At 34.0% G+C, this 8,458-nt stretch overlaps 1 protein-coding gene across 9 annotated transcripts in view; it reads left to right on the top strand.

Annotated features, from left to right (window-relative positions):
- LOC117344361 (RNA-binding motif, single-stranded-interacting protein 3-like) overlaps window positions 1-8,458 on the top strand; it is a 261,555-nt gene that overhangs the window by 184,677 nt on the left and 68,420 nt on the right. The window lies entirely within an intron of this gene.

Below are 8,458 nucleotides of genomic sequence, written 5' to 3'. Positions count from 1 at the left end.
CGGAGATGTTTGCGATACAACCAAGGTATTTTTCAATCAATGTTTTAACCAAATATCCTACTTTATCTTAAACTTGTAGATGTAAAACGAGCTGAAGTTTTAACTAAATGGATCAGGTTTATCGTAAATACACAGCATTTCAGATTTATTTTGTTTCAATTAAGTCATTGCCTGTTTTGGACTCAAATCGATATTGAACTTTAAATGAGAAGTCTTAAGAGACATTTAGAACTGAATACTTGCCGAAATTTCTAATTGTATCTCTGATTGTTTCTCTTGAAATGAAAAAAAAAAAAAAAAAATCTTAATGGAAAATTATTTGAAAGCAACTGAAAGGTCAACTGTTTTAAAGTATTGTCTTTTGTCTCATCAGTGTCCTAACTTGCCTTTTTGACCTGGCCTTTTAATTATCCATTAAATTCACAGAAGACGTCCCATAGGTTTGAGATTGAGCGCTATTCTTAGAGCTTTCACGATTAAAAGGTCTTCCTAATGGAGATTCTAAGATGTAATGTCACTATAAAATAAACCATGTCCACCACGGAGACTAATTTGAGTAGAATCTGTATGAACAAAACTTTTGTTAATCTCCTAATTCAGTTTTACTGCGCATCATTCAAGATCTTTCGCACAGAATAGTAAATAAATACCATTATGCTCGAGATCTAACATACCAATTACTTTAAAGATTTTTTCTTTCAATTAATATATTATTTGTTGAGCCGATACAGAACCGTCTCCAAATATTTGAAGTTGACTTTATTAAAGAGCAGATAACCCATAAAAATATAAAAGATAGTACATTTTCATAGCTGTCTATCAGATAATTAAAATTGCCTTTTATGTCGAAAATCTCTAATTTCCCTTTGTGTATTTTAATTGATAAAAACTTTTATTTGAAGGTTTTCATGCTTGTGACACTTATGAAGCTATCATGAAATATTTTGTATAGGAACGGCTTAGTTAAAGCTAGTTGTGTCTGATATAGGGACGGCTTGGATCAAGCTAGTACCGTCTGATATAGGGACGGCTTGGATCAAGCTAGTTGTGTCTGATATAGGGACGGCTTGGATCAAGCTAGTTGTGTCTGATATAGGGACGGCTTGGATCAAGCTAGTACCGTCTGATATAGGGACGGCTTGGATCAAGCTAGTACCGTCTGATATAGGGACGGCTTGGATCAAGCTAGTACCGTCTGATATAGGGACGGCTTGGATCAAGCTAGTTGTGTCTGATATAGGGACGGCTTGGATCAAGCTAGTACCGTCTGATATAGGGACGGCTTGGATCAAGCTAGTTGTGTCTGATATAGGGACGGCTTGGATCAAGCTAGTTGTGTCTGATATAGGGACGGCTTGGATCAAGCTAGTACCGTCGGATATAGGGACGGCTTGGATCAAGCTAGTTGTGTCTGATAAAGGCTTGACAAGGATTTATTAATTAATTGGTTCTGCAGAATTAATAAAATGTTCAGTGACATTGGAGTGTGGGTTTGTACACAAAGCTGGGTTGATAACTCGTACAGTGCTGGGGAATGAAGTGTAAATATTGATAGCCACCGACAAACAAAAGGCAAACTCCATTCTATCTGGGTCCTCAATAAACAAGTGTCAATATTTGGTCGCCATTCTACCTTCCTGATAAGGTATGGCTCTGTGACTTCACCTAACTGTGCAAATCAAACACCACTTGTCAACCTTGCGATCCTAAATTACCTGGAGTGTCAAGGCTCTTGCCATTTCTTTCTTCACAAATTATCTCCCCTTATTCTCGAGTTCACCTTCTTGATTATCAAAACCAAATATGAAAGAATAGTACACACAGCGTTCTGTATAGAAAAACAATTACTAAATTGACCCAATAATAAGTTAGGAATTTGAGGCTTTTGTTTGGTTATAGAAGACTGTAACCCTTAAACCAGAATTAGTTGTTATATATATATATATATATATATATATCCTACAGTAAAAATCAAATTTCCAGTATTTTCTTAGGATTTCTGTTTCATTCATTGATTTTTAATATTTTTTTAATTCTAACACTAAAGATATAATGTAAGGTCCTCAAAATGTAGGATAGAGCCACAGGAAAAGTCCATAAGCATAAAGAACATCAGTTAAAGTTTCGTTTTTGTATCTCAAATATGATAGAAGTACTTGATAAGAAATAAAACAGACAAAGTCTTAGATGTTTTCTTCCTCAATTCAGATTGAAATGTTTAGATAACTGACATTAAACAAATATTGGCTAGTCCATATATCAACATATATATTTTTTATGGACAGTTACAGTTCATGAGGTATATACCAGTAGTGATTGGTTTACTTATTCTTTGGTCTGAATTTAACGAGACGGAAGCATCGATTTCTGGTCTATTACAAAAAAAAAAATGAAAATCTTAAAACTAGACGTGTAAGTGACACATTGCATTCCCAGCCAAAACCACTCAATTTTTACATTTGAGATATTTCTTTGAACATTTTAAAACGAAAGTTAAACATGATGTATCCAGATAAAATATAATTTATCACAACCGTATGGCAATATTGCTATCAGCATCGCCGTGTGGATAGCGTAATCAGTAATGATATGTAAATAGAGGTAGTGTCCTGGTAAGTGTCCGTGAAATACTCACCGTTTATCACAGGATGAAGTTGGTTTTTGGTAAGAGGGTGTACAAAAATGTCACCATATGGCGTTTTGAGTTTAAATCTGGACTATAGGCAGAATGATGATATATTGTGTTTTGAGGTGCCGAGTTTGAATCTGGACTATAAGCAGAATGATGATATATTATGTTTTGAGGTGCCGAGTTTGAATCCGACTATAGGCAAAATGATGATATATTGTGTTTTGAGGTGCCAAGTTTGAATCTGGACTATAGGCAGAATCATGATATATTGTGTTTTAAGGTGCTGAGTTTGAAACGATGTTCTGATATTTTCTCATTGCTGTCAACCTTTATAATGATTCTGTGGAGCGCAATATATGGAGCGCTTAACCTATTTAAAACATTTTCGGCTTTCTGAAGATTTGTGTTATCTTTACAACGGTGTAATAATATTGAATATGTCAATGCCATAGATGTGTACAAAACAAGGATTAAGTCAGCATTTACCTGGGTATCATAACTTAAAAGTTGAAGGATCATGTTTTGTCCGGAAATCTCCACCCAGAGCACTGATAGTGAAGGCAAGCAATATAAGGACCAGTGCACACCCTCAACTGACCAGTCCGGACCTGTTGTATTGACCAATCTACTTGTACATATATTCCCCTACCAATCTATACCGTTTCCATTATGTCGGCCTCAAAAGTGTTTATCGAAAAGGCTTCCAAAGAGAATTATTGTGTAGATTTGTGATTTGGAGTATTGGATTTTGTTTGCAGAAGGACTTAATTGACTGATATTTAAATCACAAAGCTAACAAAGACACGTAAATCTTAAGTTTACTCTAAATTACTTTTGGCTACCGTGGAAACACTGAAAGCACTTGTAAGTTTCAAGAATGGCTCTTAGAGACTGTCTTACCCACTGGTGAAGTTTCTGATTTACCAACGTTTACCAAATTTTAGGATCAACCTGATCACCAGGGCTATCAAGAATAATCAATGTGTGCGAGTGAAAACTTGTAGAGTCTTATACAAGCCAGGTTAAAAGCAAATTATATGATTTAAAATGCTTATGAATATTTAGAAATTTGCTGAATTCACGGTTTCATTGATGAAGATTTTACCGTAATACATTGCTTTGTTATAGTCTGAAATTCACGTGTCACCTCTGATACGAAGGCCAAGTCATTGCTTCAGTCACACTTCAATTTAAATGTACGGTGGATTGTCAAATAAAATGCGTTTTTATCGTTCTATTTGCGAGAAATTGAAAGCGGAATACGCCAGTTAATGTCAGTGATGTATTAAATTTTTCAAAAGGGAGCTCAGAACACTGCAATTTAGTTGTCAACTTTGGTAGGCAGTTGTGCTCGGTGGTTTGGGGAATTTTTACACAGATTAAAAGATCACTTTCCCCTATAGACATAATCTACTGCCTTGCATAATAAATCAATACATGGCCTCCACCAAACAAATCGTTAGCCATACATCAACCATACTTTACCCTGTTTTTCTTAGAGATTACATGTCCTTTTAGTAATGTATTTTGGTATAAATGCGGGTCTCCATATTTCAGACGACCTTTTTATGTTTGTATGACAATGTAAATCCTTCATTTAGTGAAACATGTACATTTCCAATGTTCGAATTTCAGCTGATATTAAAAAATAAAAAGTTTTGAAATCAGTTGCGATCACATTCCCTTGCAACAATGACTGTTAAACCAATATTTATTCAGAGGTGTATTCAAAACGAAAGCAAAAACGGTGATTAGATCATTTAATAACTAAGGTAGATAAGTATTAATGGTCGCCAGTGTTTCCGATTTGGATGTGAATGGTTGTGAAAATATTTGTCTTGCGGAATTGTAGCAAGTGTTGCATGCTTGCTTACACATAGGATTAGGAGGGGCCATTGTGTTATGGAGATTTTGTTGGCAGTGTGCCAGACTGTACGGTGTAATTATTCTAAATTCTTCATTATGTCCGACCCTCAGTGGTACTACTCCTCCCTTGTTCCTGGAAGTCAATATTCTCCGTTCCTCCCATGTTCTGCTTTTGATGGAAACGTGTCTTATTAAAATGCAACAGGCTTTTGCATAATACGTTAAAATTGGGAAATCTATAATCTTGTTGGGTACCGAAACATTCCAAATAACCACAACACCAGGATTTATTACCATATCTATCCTAGAATAAACTCCTCCCCAAGTTAAAAAGTTTGATTTCAAAGTGTTAGAAGGGCTTATTTGTGGACCACTTCAGCTTGGTGTTTTGAAATTGATGATTCTTTAGATTAAAAATTGAAAGGCTTAGGGTTAGACATTGAATGAAAGAAATGATTTATTTCAAGAAAGGTTGGGTTTTGTTTTGTTTTGTCTTTTTTCTTGGATGGGGGTGTATTTCTAATAAATAAGTCTTAAGAACAATCATAAAACTTCTAAGTAGAAATAATAATTATACACAAAGGTCAGTTTGTACAAGGCTTTTTATTTGAGTACATTTCAGTGTCAAAATATATCTTTATCACCAGTGAAGGTGGCCTCTGTATTATTGATATTTATATTGTGTGACACAGGTAAAGTAAAATGTATATTGATTCTGACAAATGTGTCATTTTTCAAGGGCTAGGCAACTTGATGTCGATTGTGAGGTTTGACGTGGCTATAATGAATGTGCCCTTCTATACATCTGCGGATGGTATTCGTGCCTCAGATGTTTTGTCAAAGTCTCCATTATTTCAGTCTAAGTAATGGACAACTTTGCGGTATTGATAAAGTTCGTGTCAACCTTCATAACAATGCTAATTCATTTTTTACGAGCAGTAGAGATATTTTAATGACCCACAAATAAAATCTGTAGTCAAATGAAGTGTATTGAGTTAAAGAATGATTGGTTGGGGTTATTGTTTTATTGGTACAAATATTTTAAATATTGATAGTCAGCATTTGTAATTAACTTTTTTTACTATGTGAAGTTAACAGAAGTTTTATCTTAAAAAATAGTTTTATTTAGTTATTAGAATTTAAAATCATTAATCATTGATGTACTCCAGATTTAATTGAATATTGTTGAAAAAAGTATAGGACATATTTGTGAAGGATCAAAGTTTTATTTATGGAAATAAAAAAAAATGGAATAATTAAAATGAAAAATATAAATCATTAATTTACTACAGATTTTATTACATAAAAACATTGAAAGAGCATTGAAAATGTTTGTCAGGGTTCAAAAGAAAGTTTCAAGGAAAAACAAAATGGGGCTTTTGGTGATGGTATATATAGAGACAATTAAAGTGTCTACCTCGAGATATTCAGTAACGAGTTGTGTATGTTAAAACTTTTGAACAGGTAGGTCTAAACTGACGACAGATCTATCACCTGTAATTTCAAGCCCTTACAGGTAGACATCAAATATTTACACAGGTATAAAACACTTTTTCACCTGGAACAAACAAAAATCTGTGGAAAGTGACAGGAATATATCTGGAGGGTATTGTATGGGATAGCGTCCAGGTGTAAATTACAATGCTGGGGGTGTATGTCTTTTATGTACAAACAATGAACGTGAAATAGTTCTGTTGTTAAAATTTTATTATCCCCAAATATACAGCCAGTAAATTCAGATTTAAGATGCGAAAAATCTTCATAAACAACACAATATTAAAACATTGTTTCTAAAATGTTTTAACAATTTTAAGTATGAAACGAAGGCATTAAAAACTTCTGAGGAATTTGGTTATAATCATTGAAAAGATAAACGAATGTGAAGGATAAAGAGACACTGATCTGGGGAAGTCATTAGTGGAACCTGTAAGATTAACACAGACAGAATTGATTATCAGTTAGGATACTCGCACAGGTGAAATCAGCTGCATTATTTAAAGATGCTCGTTAGGAGTCAATACACCTGGATAGAAAACTGTGTAAATGACATGAGTACATTAAGACAGGTATTTCCTAGTCAGGTGTGAAAATATTTCACTGTGATGATTGGCTAATGGGGCAGTTGTATGTGTTTTCCATTCCTCAGTGCTTTGTCTTGTCATTTTGCGAACATTAAAAATCTCCTTTTGTGAATATTAAAGTTCTAAAGTGCTCAAGATTGATGAGATACCCAATTATCAAGAGAATAAATGTGTATTGAATTCCTCAAGATCGGACAACAAATCTTAAAGATAATTTGGCTGAACTTTAAAATCTAATTGACATAAGAATAGCATTTCAGTCTTCGTACAGACTTGACACAGAGCCTTTTTGTGATGGAGATCAGTTAAATACGATACTAAAATGTTTGTATGTAAAATTTGTCCTAAATTTATTCAGTATTTTTCACAGGTATGTAAAAATAAACACTGCTTCCAGTTGATCATCATAAAACAGTATCTTTCCCTAGGGTAGAAGATAAGTAGAGATATAAAAGACAACAATGGCCATGCTTAATGGATAGTGTATGTAAAAATATTCAGTTATATAAGAATTGTCTGAAAGGCTAATGAAGTGGAGGTAGGAATATTGACTGTTGTATGTTAATGAGAGACCCCTAGCTACTGCAGGCTTGTTCCTGTCAGTCCGTGCGGGATGGGACGCATGTCGGAGTGACTTGTCCGATATCAATCTCATACTGCTTGGTACACCAGTGGGGCGACAGACCAGGGACTATTCACGTGGTAAAGTGCTGTGATTTTCTTGTGCGAGTTCAGAGAAATATTAATGATTTCTGCGTTTATAAAATATCTGAGAGGTAGAATGCTGTACTGTCATTGTAATTCGACTAAAATGTACTTGTACTTAAAATAGGTACAGCAATATCATAGATTTAAAGAACTTCAGTTTTGGCAAAATGTGGGAAGACAATTACTGGTTTATTGGACTGAATTTTTGATTCACTTGTACTTTATACTGACAAAACTAGTTTTTTGAAATAATCAATTATTTTACAGTTTCCATATTTAATAAGAGATTAGATGATTGTCATCTTCAGATAGTTTGAAATGATTGCAAATATGAATATATTTTTTCAACTTCTGTTAAAAATTTTACTGTTCGTACACTTAAAAGCCGAAAGTGTTACTATAGCATGGGATTTCAGTGAATGGAAGAATTGAATCTGTTTAACCATTGTTGGTAGGGTTTACTTCTAAAAGTAGTGTTGGTTGTTGATGTTCCTTGTTAGACAACATGAGTTGTGAAGTTGCTTCATAGATAAAGATGATGGAATTTTTATCTACACGAGTTAGTTGTATTGTTGAACATCAACAGAAGTCTCTTGTCAGGTAGTTTTCTTGTAAATTGAAATATATGTACTCGTGGAGACGGAACCAGGTTAGTTGGCTAAGAATCATGGGAGAGTAGATTCTGTTGGCTGGTGGCATTCGATTGTCTTGCACCGAAGTGCATCATTTACAACAGGCGGGTTAGTGAAGACGAATGTGGAGGTGTACGTTTTCTCATTCTCAATCTCAAGGCTGTTTCTAACTCGTTACAGATGTTTGCCTTTAATGCTTCCTCTTATGTGAAATGACTGTGTTGATATGTTTACTGTGAGTTGAGTGTGTGAAGTTGATAATTCTTTTAGGCTATTCATCATAGTTTTATTTTTCAAATCTGTCAGTTTTTAAAGAATTGTATTCCTTTATTGTCTTGTTGTGTGGTTTATGAGGTTTGTCAATGATTAAGGTAGATAAATACCTTTTTACTTAGAAATGTGCACAATTCAGATATACTTACAGTTTAAAATAATTTAATTTCAAAAGTTAAATTAGAATTTTTTTTATGATCCAAGTACACTGATGTTCAACTCTATTGAAAATCGGTGCCAGAAAAAATGTGGAAAGAATTTTAAAG

This window comes from Pecten maximus, chromosome 15 (genome assembly GCF_902652985.1).
Source record: "Pecten maximus chromosome 15, xPecMax1.1, whole genome shotgun sequence".
NCBI lineage: Eukaryota > Metazoa > Mollusca > Bivalvia > Pectinida > Pectinidae > Pecten > Pecten maximus.
The sequence above is the reverse complement of the archived record's forward strand: the minus strand, read 5'-3'. Positions and strand labels throughout refer to the sequence as shown.